This window comes from Lygodium microphyllum, chromosome 1 (assembly GCF_053477565.2).
Source record: "Lygodium microphyllum isolate KBCC chromosome 1, Lygodium_microphyllum_v1.1.10, whole genome shotgun sequence".
Classification (NCBI taxonomy): domain Eukaryota; kingdom Viridiplantae; phylum Streptophyta; class Polypodiopsida; order Schizaeales; family Lygodiaceae; genus Lygodium; species Lygodium microphyllum.
In genome coordinates, this window is record NC_141135.1 from 70317545 (window position 1) to 70333672 (window position 16128).

Sequence of the window (16128 nt, forward strand, 5' to 3'; positions counted from 1 at the left end):
GGGCACGATAATCACAATGCACATACGATAAGTATTATTCTTTTTCTTTACTAACAAAACAAGTGCGCCAAATGGAGAACTACTAGGTCTAATTAATCCTCTGTTTAATAATTTCTCAACTTGATTTTGAATTTCTTTCTGCTCTATCTGGTTATGCCTATATGGTGCTTTACAAGGTGGTTGTGTACCAGGAATGAAATCTATTTTGTGGTCTTCAGGACGTGAAGGAGGTAGTCCGGGTGGTAGATCTTCTGCAAAACAATCTTTAAATTGTGCAAGGAATTCTTTATGCCTAGGGTGCATATGTTTTTCTTTAGCTTGAAGTTCATTCACCCAAATTAGATAAGATTTAGTACTTTTGCGTAATGCACGTTTAGCTTGAGTATGAGTAAGTAGTGGAAAAGCATTAGATGCATGCATACCATACAATGTAATGTGTTTTTCTTGAAAATGAATTTTAATTGAATGCGTGGAATAATCTATGTCAGGATTATGCTGATGACGCTAAGGCATACCTAAGATAATATCACTGGACTGTAATGGTACAACTAGAAAATTCCTTCTTTCAGTGTATTCACCAATTTGAATTTCTAAATCATGCACCTTTTGTTTTCCATTATACCTTGTGCCTAAGAATGCTGCTTTAATGTGATAATGCGTAAGAACAGTTTGTAATTTCAATTCTTTCACTAACTTTGCAGAAATAAAATCATGTGCACTACCATCATCATGCAAAATAATCTTTTCTTTTCCATGCACTAGACATTTCATTGTCAACAAAGAATGTGGGGTTGGCATACCTGGTAAAGTATCCGAAGGAGTAGTAATGTCATCCTCATCTTCAATGAAGTCAGGTATTTCCTCATGTTCTTCATCTTCCATTGCTCCAAGATAATTGATATAGATAAGTGGCTTCTTCGATTGGCAATTGACTGCTAGATGTCCAGGTTGATGACATTTGTAACACACTATAGGTTTAGCTTTAGATACATTGTTTGCAATGGTAGGAAGTCTAGGAATATTAGGATTTGGCTGTGAAGATGGCTTAGGGTTTTGATTGGTATTTGATGGCAAAGCAGGTGGTTTTGTCCAAGACTTCGGAAAGATGATGAAGTCAACTTTGATTGAATCTTCTAAAATTTGAATTGAATTGCTTAGTACCATAGTTACCATTTGCTTGAAATTGTTGTGGACGCTTGTCTCTTCCTCGAAGCTTGTCTTCAGTGTCATGAGCTAAAGAAATTGCATCTTCAAGAGTTGCAGGCTTGAACATATTGACTTCAGCGTAGTAATGGCCTAGTAATCCCGACATATACTTGCGCTTGTGAGTCGCTTCAGGTACGTCTTCAAGCATGCGTAGTTGGAGTAAGGCATTCCAAAAGCGTTCGGTGTACTGAGAAATAGGCTCACGATCTCTTTGCTGAAGAAAGTTGTGGAGGAAGGAAATTCTGCATGAACTTCTTTTTGAAACTCTCCCAGGTAGTGGGACAATCTATACTCTTACGAACCATGGTCCACCAAAGAGATGCTCTATCCACTAAATGATTAGTGACACACTTGATTTTATCTTTTTCAGCATATGTCTCTTCATGAAAGTAATCATCAAACTGACTGATGAATGCAAGAACAGTCTTTCCATCTCAAGTGCCATTGAAAGTATGGAATTTAAAATTTCTCTTACTTATCTTTGTTTCTTTGCGGATGGATTGAGCTTCGAGAGTCGCATCGATGGTTCGTAGGATAAGACCTTCGGATTGTGGTCCATCTTTGTCGGTAGTCGATCGTTATAAATTGGCCAATTGAACTTGCAAGGCTTGCCAGGCTCTTTGTTCTTCGTCCAATTGCATCATAATTAAATCCAATTTTTGTTCCATGGTAGGTTCAAGAAGATCGCCTTCAGCCATTAAATCATCCATATTTTGTTCCGACATCCTGCAAAAATTCAAAAGACCTCACACTCTCAAAATCCAATTAGCGGGATGAGCGTAGCTCAAAGTCGGGTGTACAAGGCTTATAGATTTTTGTTTGGATTTCACGGTCTTCGACTTTTGCGGTTGCAGGATTCAAAATCTTTGTAAAATCTGCGTATGTCCTTCTGTGTGTGCTGAAACTAGTTCAACAAGTCTGCGTATGCGAACAAAGTCTTCCAGGGATCAACTTTGTAGTTCAGTGCGTTTGCGCAAGAACAGTCCTTATGGGAGTTTTTGGCATAAATCAGTTCTGACTTCTGGTGACTTGACGAACTTGCAAAGTAAGTAAATTTAGACTTGCAGAATCTGAAGATTTGTGTGACTTTGAACTTACTTGACTAAGCTTTAAGCTTAATCTATCTGCAATGTCGAATTTTAGGAGGGGGGCCATTTTCTGACGCCGAAATTCACGGGATGTTGCCACCCTGCCACCGATTTGAAGAATTATGGAGCTAAGCTTTTAAAAAGCTTAGCTTTGAAGCTTTTAAGCTTAATAGAAGATATGAAACTTATCTCTTTTTTCTGAGAAAAATGACTTGAGTAGGGAGATGTTGACGTGGTCCTCCACCTCCTCAGGCCGGTCCTTCGCGATCAAAGGTTCTAGACAAAGGTTTTTGACCGCCAGGAATCCACCCGTATCGACCATTTGCGATGAGACTAACTGTAGAGCTCGATCATTCCAGGAGCTCCACCTTCGCACAAGATGGGTAGCGATTGGAAGCTCTCGATCTCAGCTTCGCTCTGATAACACTGGTGCACAGATCGAATGCTGTATGCTCGTGTAGTGAACGCCAGAAGGTCCCCAAGAACAAAAGAACTCTACTTTTTGCACAAAACTCAAGGTAGAAAGCATACACGACATGAACAAGAGACCAATTGGGTGCAATCCCCCCCCATGCCTTGTGTGAGCGCTCCACAAAGCATATATTTTATTTATTAATTAAACTTCAAGCTCAAATAATAGCCCAAATTATAAAATAGCACACTTTTGGCTTTTGAGTTTGCTTTAGCACAAAATAGAAATAAAGCTAATGAACGGGCGCCCAAATAGTCAGGCATACCCAATACAATTTCCAAATACAAATATCATAATCGTGCGCCCATGCGCATACAAAATAATAAATAAATATCCAACGCCTTAATAAATAGGCGCGACAAAATATAGACCCCATGCCTAAGGTATGCACCCATCAAAATATAAGTGATAACTCGAATACACGCTATCCTCCAATGCTTTCCTTCGCCACTGCTGCTATCTCTACACATCAACTGAAGCATTCACAATCGTTAGTAAAATAATACAATTAAACCGACAAAAGTGAATACCTAGCAGTCTTCAGCTACATAAATAAATCAAGTGGTTAGAAATCAATCCTCACCTTAATTTATCACGAGTGCGCACTCTAAACTCATAAATGTTTATTAATTTAATATGTATTTTACAGAATCACCCATGTACACACTAAATTAATGAAATGCCGAAAAGGATAGGCGTCCCCATCAACTTCTCGCACAAAGAATCCACTTTGTGTATGAGCCCCGATCAACAAAGTTTACAAAATCCACCGTAAAACCTCACGGAATCCACCGTGAAATATGCCTCCTGGCATCAGGAGTGTATGGTCTTTTGTCATGTAGATTTGGAGAGAGGCTCAATATTTGTTTCAAATCTAAAGTAATATAGATAAGCTTCCAAAATAGGGGCATTGTATCCTAAGTACTTACCTTAGTATCTAGAGCTCATAGATATATTAATTAAGGATAAGAAAGGAGAAGTGTAAGCCTAAATAAAATAATGTTCTTTTATTAAAAAAACTCTAGTTTAATATAAATTAATGATTTGTGCTAGAACCATACATGTGTGAGTGTACATACCATTCGAAAAAGGAAAGACCAAGTGCTAGGTTTCTGAGTAAACTTAAGATGGGGGTTACACCTTATCATTATATCATTTGCATTATTAGTAGAAATACTAATTCAATTGTTGTTGTTATTGTTATTATTGTTGTAGTATATGTGAAATCATAGCATCAAATCCCATAGGATGTGAGTGTGCATCATATAAGGGTAAAAAATTAAAATAATATAAAGCTTATTATAGGTGGGTGCGTGCGTGCGTGCATGCGTGCGTGCGTGCGTGCGTGCGTGTGTGTGTGTGTGTTGAATAAATCATGAGATATAGATTTTATTGAAGCATCAACCTTCAACTTTACTCCGTCAACAAATATGGAAGCCTTACTAGATTGTACGCCCCCTACTCCATATCACAACAAATATGTGCAATGCCTCTCTCTCTCTCTCTCTCTCTCTCTCTCTCTCTCTCTCTCTCTCTCTCTCTCTCTCTCTCTCTCTCTCTCTCTCTCTCTCTCTCTCTCTCTCTCTCTCTCTCTCTCTCTCTCTCTCTCTCTCTCTCTCTCTCTCTCTCTCTCTCTCTCTCTCTCTCTCTCTCATGCCAGGAGGTATATTTCACGGTGGATTCCATGCCATGGTGGATTTCGTAAGATTTTATTACTGGGGCTCATACACAAAGTTGATTTTTTATGCGAGAAGTCGATGGGGATGCCTATCCTTTTCGGGCGTTTTGTTAATTTTATGTGTACATGGGTGATTCCATAGCGGGTGATTCCGCAAAATATATATTTAAATTAATAAACTTTTATGAGTTTAGACTGCGCACTCGTGATAAATTAAGGTTAGGATTGATTTCTAACCAATTTATTTATGTAGCTGAAGACTGCTAGGTATTCACTTTTGTCGGTTTAATTGTATTATTTTTCTAACAATTGTGAATGCTTCAGTTGATGTGTAGAGCAAGCATCGGTGGCAGTGGAAAGCATTGGAGGATAGCGTGTATTCAAATTATCGTCAATATTTTGATGGGCGCATATCTTAGGCATGGCGCCTATATTTTGTCATGCTTATTTATCAAAGCGTTTGATATTTATTTATTATTTTTATATGCTCATGGGCGCACGATTTAGATATTTGTATTGGACATTGTATTTGGATACGCCTGACTTTTTGGGCACCCATTAGCTTTAATTCTTTATTGGCACAAAAGCAAACTCAAAAGCTAAAGCGTGCTATTTTGTAATTTGGGCTATTATTTGAGCTTGAAGATGAATAATATATGAAATACATACTTTGTGGAGCGCTCACACAAGGCATGGGGGAAGATTGTACCCAATTGGTCTCTTGTTCATGTCGTGCAAGCTTTCTACATTGATTTGTGTGTAAAAAGTAGAGTTCTTCTGTTCTTGGGGACCTTCTAACGCTCAATATACGCGCCTACGGCATCCGACCTGTGCACCGGTGGGTATCAGAGCGAAGCTGAGATTGAGAGCTTCCAATCGCTTACCATCTTCCGCGAAGGCGGAGCTCGTGGAATGATCGAGCTCTACAGTCAATTTTGTCGCGAATGGTCGATACCAGCGTGTTTCTAGCGGTCAAGAACCCCCTTCTGTATCCTCTGATCGCAAAGGACCAGCCTATGGAGGCGGAGGACCACGTGGATATCTCCTACATCAAATTGTCTGCATACAGTAAGCTCCATAGTCAAAAAGCTTAAAAGCTTTATCTCAAAGGTTTAAAAAACTTAATAGTAAGCTTAGTAATAAGCTTATTTAAAAGCTTATCTCTTCGAATTAACGCGACTGTGGCGGGAGTATGTTTTTGCTGCTGTCGAATTCGTCGCCAACATCCTGACGTCCTGGAAAATCCAATTTAGTCCTTAAGCTCCTAAGTCTACCAAGTCTTTCAATTCTTCTTAACTCTGCAAGTCACAAAGGTCCATAAAAGACTTACTCAACAACTCCCATAAAGACAGTTCACATGCAGAAGCACAGAATTAGTTTATTGCTCTCTGATAGACCCTGTTCATACTTGCAAACTTGCTGAACCAGTTTCAGCAAACGCAGAAGTTCATACGCAATTTCCACGCAACATTATTCTCTTGGACGACGGTTATGACAACGAATACTGCAATCCTAAAGGAGAAAGACTACAAAAGCCAAACAAAATATACAAGCCTTATATACCCGCCTTTGAGCTACACTCATCCCGCTAATAAGATTTCGAGAGTGTGAGGTCTTTTGGATTTTGTAGGATGACTAAACAAAACATGGACGATTTTATGACTGAAGGTGATTTACCCGAACCAACAATGGAGCAAAAGTTGGATTTGATTATGATGCAGCTTGATGAAGAACGAAGAGCCTGATAAGCTTTGCAAGTTCAATTGGCCAATTTGCAACAATCTACCACTGACCAAGATGGATCGCAACCCGAAGATCTTATACGATGTACCATTGATGTGACACTTGAAGCCCAATCCATCTGCAAAGAAACAAATATAAGTAAAAGAAACTTCAAATTTCGTACTTTCAATAGATCACAAGATGGAAAGACCGTACTTTCTTTTATCAGTCAATTTGATGATTACTTCCATGAAGAAACATATGCAGAGAAAGACAAAATTAAATGTGTCACTAACCATTTAGTTGATCGAGCGTCCTTATGGTGGACTGTGGTTCACAAGAGCATTGATTGTCCCACTATCTGGGAGACTTTCCAAAAGAATTTTTTGCAGAATTTCGTTCCTCCTCAATTCCATGAAAAAACCATCAAGCAATGGGATCTTCTATAGCAAAGAGATCGCGAACCTATTTCTCAATACACTGAACGTTTTTTGAATGCCCTACTGCAACTCCGAATGCTCGAAGATGTACCTGAAGCAACTCACAAACGCAAGTTTATGTCCGGCCTACTTGGACATTACTATGCGGAAGTCAATATGTTCAAGCCGACAACCCTTGAAGATGCAATTTCCTTGGCTCATGACACTGAAGACAAGATTCGCGGAAGAGACAAGCGACCACAGCAATTTCCAACTAATGGTAACTATGGTTTTAAACAATTCAATTCAAATTTTTGAAGATTCAATCAAAGTCGTTTTCTTCCATCTTCATTCCGTAAGTCTTGGACACGACCACCTGCTTTCCCATGAAACACCAATCCAAACCCTAAGCCATCCTCACAGCCAAATCCCAACATTCCTAAACTTTCTGCCATTACTAATAATGTATCTAAAGCCAAACCCATAGTTTGTTACAAATGCCATCAACCTGGACATCTAGCAACCAATTGTCAATCCAAAAAGCCACCTATCCATATCAATTATCTTGGAGCAATCGAAGAAGAAGAACGTGAGGAAATGCCTGATCTTACGGAAGATGATGACAACATTGGTACTACTTCAGATACTTTGCCAAGTATGCCAACTCCCCATTCTTTGTTAACAATGAAATGTTTTGTGCATGGTAAAGAAAAGACTATTTTACATGATGATGGGAGCACACATGACTTTATTTCTGCAAAGTTAGTCAAAGAATTGAATTTACAAACTGTTTCTACACATTATCACATTAAGGCTGCATTCCTAGGAACAAGATATAATGGAACACAAGAGGTACATAATTTAGAAATTAAAATTGGTGAATATACTGAACAAAGGAATTTCCTAGTTATACCTTTGCAGTCTAGTGACATTATCTTAGGAATGCCTCGGCATCATCAGTATAATATTGATATAGATTATTCTACGCATTCAATTAAAATTTATTTTCAAGGAAAACAAATCACATTGCATGGTATGCACGCTTCTAATAACTTTCCACTGCTTACTCATACTCAAGCTAGACGTGCATTACGTAAAAGTAGCAAATCTTATTTAATATGGATGAATGAAATTCAAGCTAAAGAAAAACAAATGCATCCTATATGGTAGATCCTTGTAGTTTATCCATAAGATCATCTACCCTAGGAATCGGATATCTATTCTTAATAGTAATTTTATTTAGGGTACGATAATCAATGCACATGTGATAAGTATTATTATTCTTATTTATTAATAAAACAGGTGCACCAAATGGAGAACTACTAGGTCTAATTAATCCTCTGTTAAGCAATTCTTCTATTTGATTTTGAATTTTTTTCTGTTCAATTTGGTTATGTCTATATGGTGCTTTACATGGTGGTTGTATTCCAAGAATTAAATCTATTTTGTGATTTTCAGGTCGTGAAGGTGGTAGTCCAGGTGGTAAATCAGCAGCAAAACAATCTTGAAATTGGGCAAGAAATTGTGTATGCCATCTAGTTATTATCAAATAAGATTGGAGAAATCTAATATATTCAAAACTGCATTTAGAATACAGTTTGGACACTATGAATTTCTAGTTATGCCTTTTGGTTTAACTAATGCAGCAGCAATATTTAGTCGTATGATGAATCGCATATTTCTGAAACATCAGCATTGTATCATAGTATTCTTTGATAATATATTGGTATTCAGTAAAAATGAGAATGAGCATTATGAACATTTATCTTTAGTTTTCAAGTTATTAAAAGACAATCAATTATATGCTAATCTAGAAAAGAGTGAATTCTTTCAAACAAAAATTGAATATCTAGGATATATTGTTTCATCAGAAGGTATTAAAGTTGACCCTAAAAAGATAGAAGCAATTTTAAATTGACCCATACTCAAAAATGTGCATGAGTTACGTTCTTTTCTAGGTCTTGCTAGTTTTTACAGAAAGTTTGTGCGAAATTTCTCATTACTTGCATTACCTTTGACTAAACTTTTAAATAAGGGTATTGTGTATAACTGGTCTGACAATCAACAAAAATCTTTTGATTTATTGAAACATGCTTTAACCCATGCTCCTGTATTACAACTACCTAACTTCAATAGACTATTCTTTTTAGTAGTTACTGACGCTAGTGGATCTGGAATAGGAGCCGTCCTTCTACAAGATAATCATCCCATAGTCTACTCTAGTTGTAAACTCAAACCATCTAAACTTAAATATTCTACATATGATAAAGAATTACTAGCTGTAATATAAGCCTTACGTCAATGGAAACAGTATCTAATGGGATCTGAATTTATGATCAAAACTGACCAACAAAGCATTAGACATCTCCTTAGTCAACCCCAAATCTCTAACCGACACATTAAATAGGCCGCTTTTATTCAAAGTTTTCATCCCCTTATACAATATCAACCAGAAAAAGAGAATGTTGTATAGCTGATGCTTTGAGTAGAATACCGATAATTCATAGTTACAAATAATTGGATTCATATTGATTCATTGTCTTACAATAATGGATTCATGTTTTATGAAAAAAGATTGTGTGTGACAGTTCCATTTAGATCATTTATTTTGCATGAGATTCATTGTCCTCCATATCAAGGTCATAGAGGAATTATATCTACTTTGCGTACATTGACTGAAGATTTTTATTGGCCACATATGGACACTGATGTATCTAACTTTGTATCTGAATGTTTAGTTTGTCAATAAGTTAAAAGAAACCATGGTAAACAATATGGTTTACTAATGTCATTATCTATTCCATCATGACCATGGGAACAAATTTCAATGGATTTTATCACTGGTTTACCTAACACTAAAGCTAATCATGATATGATTTAGACTGTTGTAGACAGGTTTAGCAAACAATCATATTTTATTCCATACAAGAAAACTTTAACTGCATCTCAAGCTGCTCAATTATTTTTTAAAATTGTTTTCACTAACCATGGTTTACCAAAAGTTATTATTTATGATCGTGATTCTAGATTCTGTAATAATTTTTGGATTACTTTGTTTGCTAACTTAGGAACAAAGATTGATTTTTCATGTGCATTTCATCCTGAAACAAATGGTCAAACAGAAGCTACTAACAGTACTATTTTAGATCTTTTTCGTGCTTACACTATTTCAAAACCATACACATGGGATACACATCTACATTTACTTTAGTTTACATATAATAATACACCACACACAGCTACAAAGAAAGCACCATTTAAAGTTATTTATGGATATAGATAGCCTACACCTTTTGCATCATTATCAAACAAAATTCAAACTGTTGATGATATTGCTAACATGCATGCCACTATTTTTTATGAAGTTAAAGATATTTTTGCCAAAGCCCAGTAATCATATACAAAACAAGCAAATAAAAAAAGACAGGCTATAAATTTTAAAGTTGATGATTATGTTTGGTCACGAATAGAAAAGCGTAGATTACAAAGTATAGATAAACACCTAGTTGTGAAATTAGCACCTAGATTCTATAGACCATTCAAAATCATACACAAAATCAATGACAATGCATTTAGACTAGAACTACCACAACATTGGAAAATCCACAACACCTTCCATATTAGTTTATTACGACCCTTTAGAGGCCAACTACCTATACACCCTATCTATGAAACCCCTCCTTTATTAGATGATGAAACTGAAATCCTTGAGCCTGAAACTATTATAGATACTGATTTTATGACCACTAGAACTGGCTGTAGATATTCTAGATATTTGGTCAAGTTTAAAAACCATCCTGTTGAAGAGGTCCAATGGATCCACGCTAGAGACTTAAATGATTTTCCCACTCTGTTAGCTCCATATTGAGCTAAGAGCAATTGAGGACAATTGCTATCCCACCCTGAGGGTATGATGCCAGGAGGCATATTTCACGGTGGATTCTGTGCCACGGTGGATTCCATAAGGTTTTGCCGTGGATTCCGCAAGATTTTATTATCGGGGCTCATACACAAAGTGAATTCTTTATGCGAGAAGTCGATGGGGACACGTATCCTTTTCGGGCGTTTTGTTAATTTTATGTGTACATGGGTAATTCCATAGCGGGTGATTCCACAAAATACATATTTAAATTAATAAACGTTTATGAGTTTAGAGTGTGCACTCGTGATAAATTAAGGTTAGGATTCATTTCTAACCAATTTATTTATGTAGCTAAAGACTGCTAGGTATTCACTTTTATCGGTTTAATTGTATTATTTTTCTAACAATTGTGAATGCTTCAGTTGATGTGTAGAGCAAGCAGCGGTGGCAGTGAAAAGCATTGGAGGATAGCGTGTATTCAAATTATCATCAATATTTTGATGGGCGCATATCTTAGGCATGGCGCCTATATTTTGTCGTGCTTATTTATCAAAGCGTTTGATATTTATTTATTATTTTTGTATGCGCATGGGCGCACGATTTAGATATTTATATTGGACATTGTATTTGGGTACGCCTAACTTCTTGGGCGCCCATTAGCTTTAATTCTTTATTGGCACAAAAGCAAACTCAAAAGCTAAAGCGTGCTATTTTGTAGTTTGGGCTATTATTTGAGCTTGAAGATGAATAATATATGAAATACATGCTTTGTGGAGCGATCACACAAGGCATGGGGGGAGATTGCATCAAATTGGTCTCTTGTTCATGTCGTGCAAGATTTCTACATTGATTTGTGTGCAAAAAGTAGAGTTCTTTTGTTCTTGGGAACCTTCTAACGCTCACTACGCGCGCTTATGGCATCTGATCTGCACACCTCTCTCTCTCTCTCTCTCTCTCTCTCTCTCTCTCTCTCTCTCTCTCTCTCTCTCTCTCTCTCTCTCTCTCTCTCTCTCTCTCTCTCTCTCTCTCTCTCTCTCTCTCTCTCTCTCTCTCTCTCTCTCAGCACAATGCTTAGTTTTTCACACCCATGTATTTGATATTTGATAATGACACCAGTATAGAATGGGTGGAAATGTCTCCTAATTATACATCTCCATTCATTGAAATCATACACCTACCTTTACTTATCAACCTTTAGTCTCACATAAATATTTTTTAACCTCCACAATGTTGTTTGGATTTCAAGATTGTGGCTTACTCAAATGTCATTTTCCGATGCACATAAAAGGTGCAATTTGTTCAAGTCCTATGTGCTACATAATGTGATCCATAATATATGGCATCAATCCATACATGCATTATGCAAATTAGATTGATGGCACCATCAATAATGAGAAGATAAAATTAGTTATATTTTTTTGTTTAGTGATTGTTAGGAATAGAAGGCTTCAATTAACCATTTACCTTCCATCTTAAGTAGATAAACAACTCCCCTTGCCATGACATTTCATGGACATGTACAAACCAATATTCCATTATGCATATAAGAATTTACACTCTTCACATGATGTAAGCTTATTCCTCATCAATTTTTTATTGGTGTATGTTTAAAACATAAGCTAGCAAAGTATAGATAGATACACCCCTAGAATGAAAATCTCTCATAAATACTTACAACATATCTACATGTGCAATATTTGATGGGTAAGAAGGTATTGTATTCTTCAACTAACACCAAAAGGCCTCTCTCTCCACTCTTGACAAAATGTGGTGCATTGGATAACTATGCCATATACAACAAAATCAAGCATCTTCATGGAACTTGCAATCAATAAACTAATATGAATGTTTGAGTCTTTGAGTGATTCCACATCATCCCCCATGACTATGACTTTGACAAAGTTCCAAAAGCAATGTTGTAATGGGACTAGGAAGCAAATTGATCAAATATGTAAGTATTGTTTTTGGCAATGGAATTGCAAGGAAAGCAATTGATAGGGAACTCTTAGAGGCTTTCCCACTAAGAAGATCAATCGGACAAGGATGCTCCCCCGCTCCTCTACTTTTTGCCATAGCAACGGACGCTCTAGGTTGGGTAGTGGAAGCGAAGGTTAGTGAAGGTATTAACGGCATCTAGACTCCAAGCAATAAACAAATGATTCTTGATCAGTTTTGCAAATGATACTAATGGTATTGTTGTTAAGAATATCCCCTTATTAATAAGAACATTTTGGAACTATCTCAAAATTTTGTCTAGATTATAGGTTGTAATTCACCCCACTAAAACATGTATAAAATTAGATAAAGGACCCTCCTAACTAGTTACTAAGGAAAGGTTGCAAAGTTCTAGAAGAAGGGAAAGTCTTTAGGCTATTAGGGATCCTAATGGGGTTTGGAATATCCCTAAAACAAAGTTGGGATTGGATCATAAAGAAATGGAAGAAATTTTTGGAAAGATGGAAAGGCCTCCTATTTTACTTCACATGGAGAGTAATAGTGTTAAAAAATATAATCATTCTTGTCACTCTCTACTTCATGCCCTACTAGAAACCATCTGCAGCTAGATAGTGTTTTTAGAAACTTCCTCTGGTCAAGAGACAGTAACAAATTCAAATTTCCTAAAGTATCATGGAGAATATGCAATTTTCCAAAGAAAAGGGAGGTTTAGGGCTACCTGATCTTGAGCAAATAGGAACTAGAATGGCTAACAAATGGGTAGTAAGAAGCTTTCTTTCCCCTGAAGAATGTTGGGCTATATCGATTCACTATAATGCAAGAAACTTCAAAGTACAAGGATCTTCAAGATGGAAAGGACTTAGTCCAATCACACTATGGCCTTTAGCAAAGTCAAAGTTCATATAAATGATTTTTCTCAACTACTTAAAAATATATGGCAAGCATGGTTTAAGTACTCCCATGTGCTTACTTTGTCATCTCAACAAAACTTCGCCCTCCCATGGTACTCGTTGGACTCTGTGTGGTTTAGTTGCCTTCTCCCACATGTGGAACCAAAAAAGCTTTAGATAGCCTTCAAGACATTTAAAAAATGTAAAGAACAATAGGAAAATCTACGAAACAAGAGATTGACTAGGGAACAAAAATAATCTTAGGGACCATGGACTAGCTTTGCTCAATGACAAGACTACAAAATGGAACCAACACATAAAGCAAGCTATCAACCTCCATCTCAGCTTCAACCCTAGAGTTTTTTATGGACCCAAGATAAGCCTCTCTTATTTGTTCCTCTCCTATAGAAAACCAATTCTCAACTGATTCAAAAATTGAACAAGGAATGGCATTTAGATTGGACTATCAAACAAAGGGAATATAGATTCTAGAGTGTTTGGAATAGATCCATTCAAGGGAAGATCTCCTATCTTCAATTATTAATAATCACAAAGCCCTCTGGACCAATGAAAGGGCTCAGAAAATGGGAACAAGGAATTTACTATGTGTTAAATGTGGTAGAGAAACTAAAACAATAGCTCATATTTTCATCAATTGTATATTCAATCAAAATATTTTGATGTACTTGCAAGTAATCTTTTAGAAAGTCCGCCCAACATGCTTCAAGTGGAAAGAACTCCTATTAGGGGAAATCTATGGAATTCCTCCTTCCATCTAGAATTGAATTCATGGATTGTACTTATGGAACATTTGGATGAGCAAAAATAAGACACAATTTGATAATACTAAAAGGGATCTGCTCACTTCATTGAAATTGGATATGTGGATACAGGTTAAACAAGAGGAGGACACTTTGCTTTAGCAACATGAGAATTGGCTAAAAGAAAGAAATTAAAAAGGGAAAAGGAAAATTTGATACCAATGAATAATAGTTAGATGAAACACAAACCCTAATGGAGGAGCTGAAAGCCAAGCTTGCAGCATACACTAGACTTCCACTCTATCATGGGCCCTTCAAAGCTAGGAAGAAGGTGCTCATCTCCTTTGAAGAGCTCTAAAGTCTCTATTTTGTGGCTATAAAATAACCCATATTTTGTTTGATGTAGATGGAGAAACCCACGCCTATGTCCTATAAACAAGGGATTTTGTGGCCTTACTATGTACCCCTTACAATTTCTATTTTTCTCTCTTCAACATATTTTAACGCTTCACTCAAAAAAAGTTGGGGTCTTTTCATATTTATAACGAGTATAACTAGCTATAAACAAAGGGGTCACAGAAAAGTAACAAGATGGGGCCAATGGAGTGACACTAGAGCTATGTACATGATGTATCTTCCCATGAGGCTCACATCCAACTGATGCATCGAGTCTCTCAACATTTTGGAGGCAAGCTCCACATCCTCGTACAACATCTCACTGCATAATATTGCTCCTGAATTCTTCTTCTATTCTTCTCCATATATAATCACAATATCATCTTTTCTAATTTCTTGATTTGAAATTTATTTAAATTTTGGAGGCAGGCTCAACGTGTTGGTACAACAATTCAGTTAATGTTGCTCATCTTTGTGAAGGGCATGTTCTAGTCTTTGCCGAATGAAGAATAATAGCACCATTACTTTAATTGGTTTTTTTTTTTTAATTGTTCTCTTCTCATCTATGGAGAATAATAACACTATCACCTTCCTTAGTTTTTGACTAAAGATTGTATTGTTTTATGGCTAGCATTCTTTGTCCACAATCAATATTATTATTATATTTCTATATCACCACTAGCATCCTCTGCCTAGGACTAATATTATTATTCCTATATTTTGGTTTTGGCACTAGCAGTTCAATGGAATTTAATCCGTGTATCTTATTCTTCTCACCACTACATTGTCTACAAATGATAATGTAATTCCCATTATCTGTTCTTGTATTTCTCATCTTACCACTAGCCTCCTTAGCAATAATACACGTCCTATCTTTCATTTTTTGCCACTAGCATTTTTGTAGAGCATTGTTCCTATACTTTGTTCTACCATTAGCATTCTTTGTCCGTGAACAATAATTTTTCACAAAATATTATTCTTGCATTATCTATTTATCATTGTCTATACAATTCTACAAATAGCACTTCCAAGTACTATGTTATTCCATCATTTTTCTTGGAGTAGCAGCTTGTTTTTTCTTATGGCTTCTTTCTTCTTTTTTATAGATGGCTTGTTTTTTCTTCATTGTCCCTTTCATCTAAGTTGTCACTATTCTATCATGGTCCACATCTTTACCAAATCACAAATCAACAACGTGGGCACCCGTGTATGGACCCCTTGAAGAAGTGACAAATGAACAATTCCACTCTACTATCTTCATAAACCTAAAGTCAGCCATCCATCTTTCTCAACTTGCACTCCAAGCATCTGGCAAAGGCAACATCATTTTAATTCAACAATAGCAATATTTCAACCATTGGACTTTGCTCCTTCCATCTTTTGTACTATATGACTAAAGGTTAACAAACTTGAACCTAAAGCATGCATTTGCAATGATCCATGCATATAACTCACAAATACAACCTCATCCAATTTGTTCAGTCACATTCATGTGGGCACCGATGCAAGTGTGTACATTTCTAAAAAGTTCTATGTATAGTATTAGCTTTGTAACTGTGACTTTATTTCAAGGTGATAAAATAGTTACACAACAGTGAAATATCAAAACTCACCTTCCTCAATTCTGATCCAATCTCGCAACTCGTGTGGTAGTTACCTATCTAGTCATTATACTCTC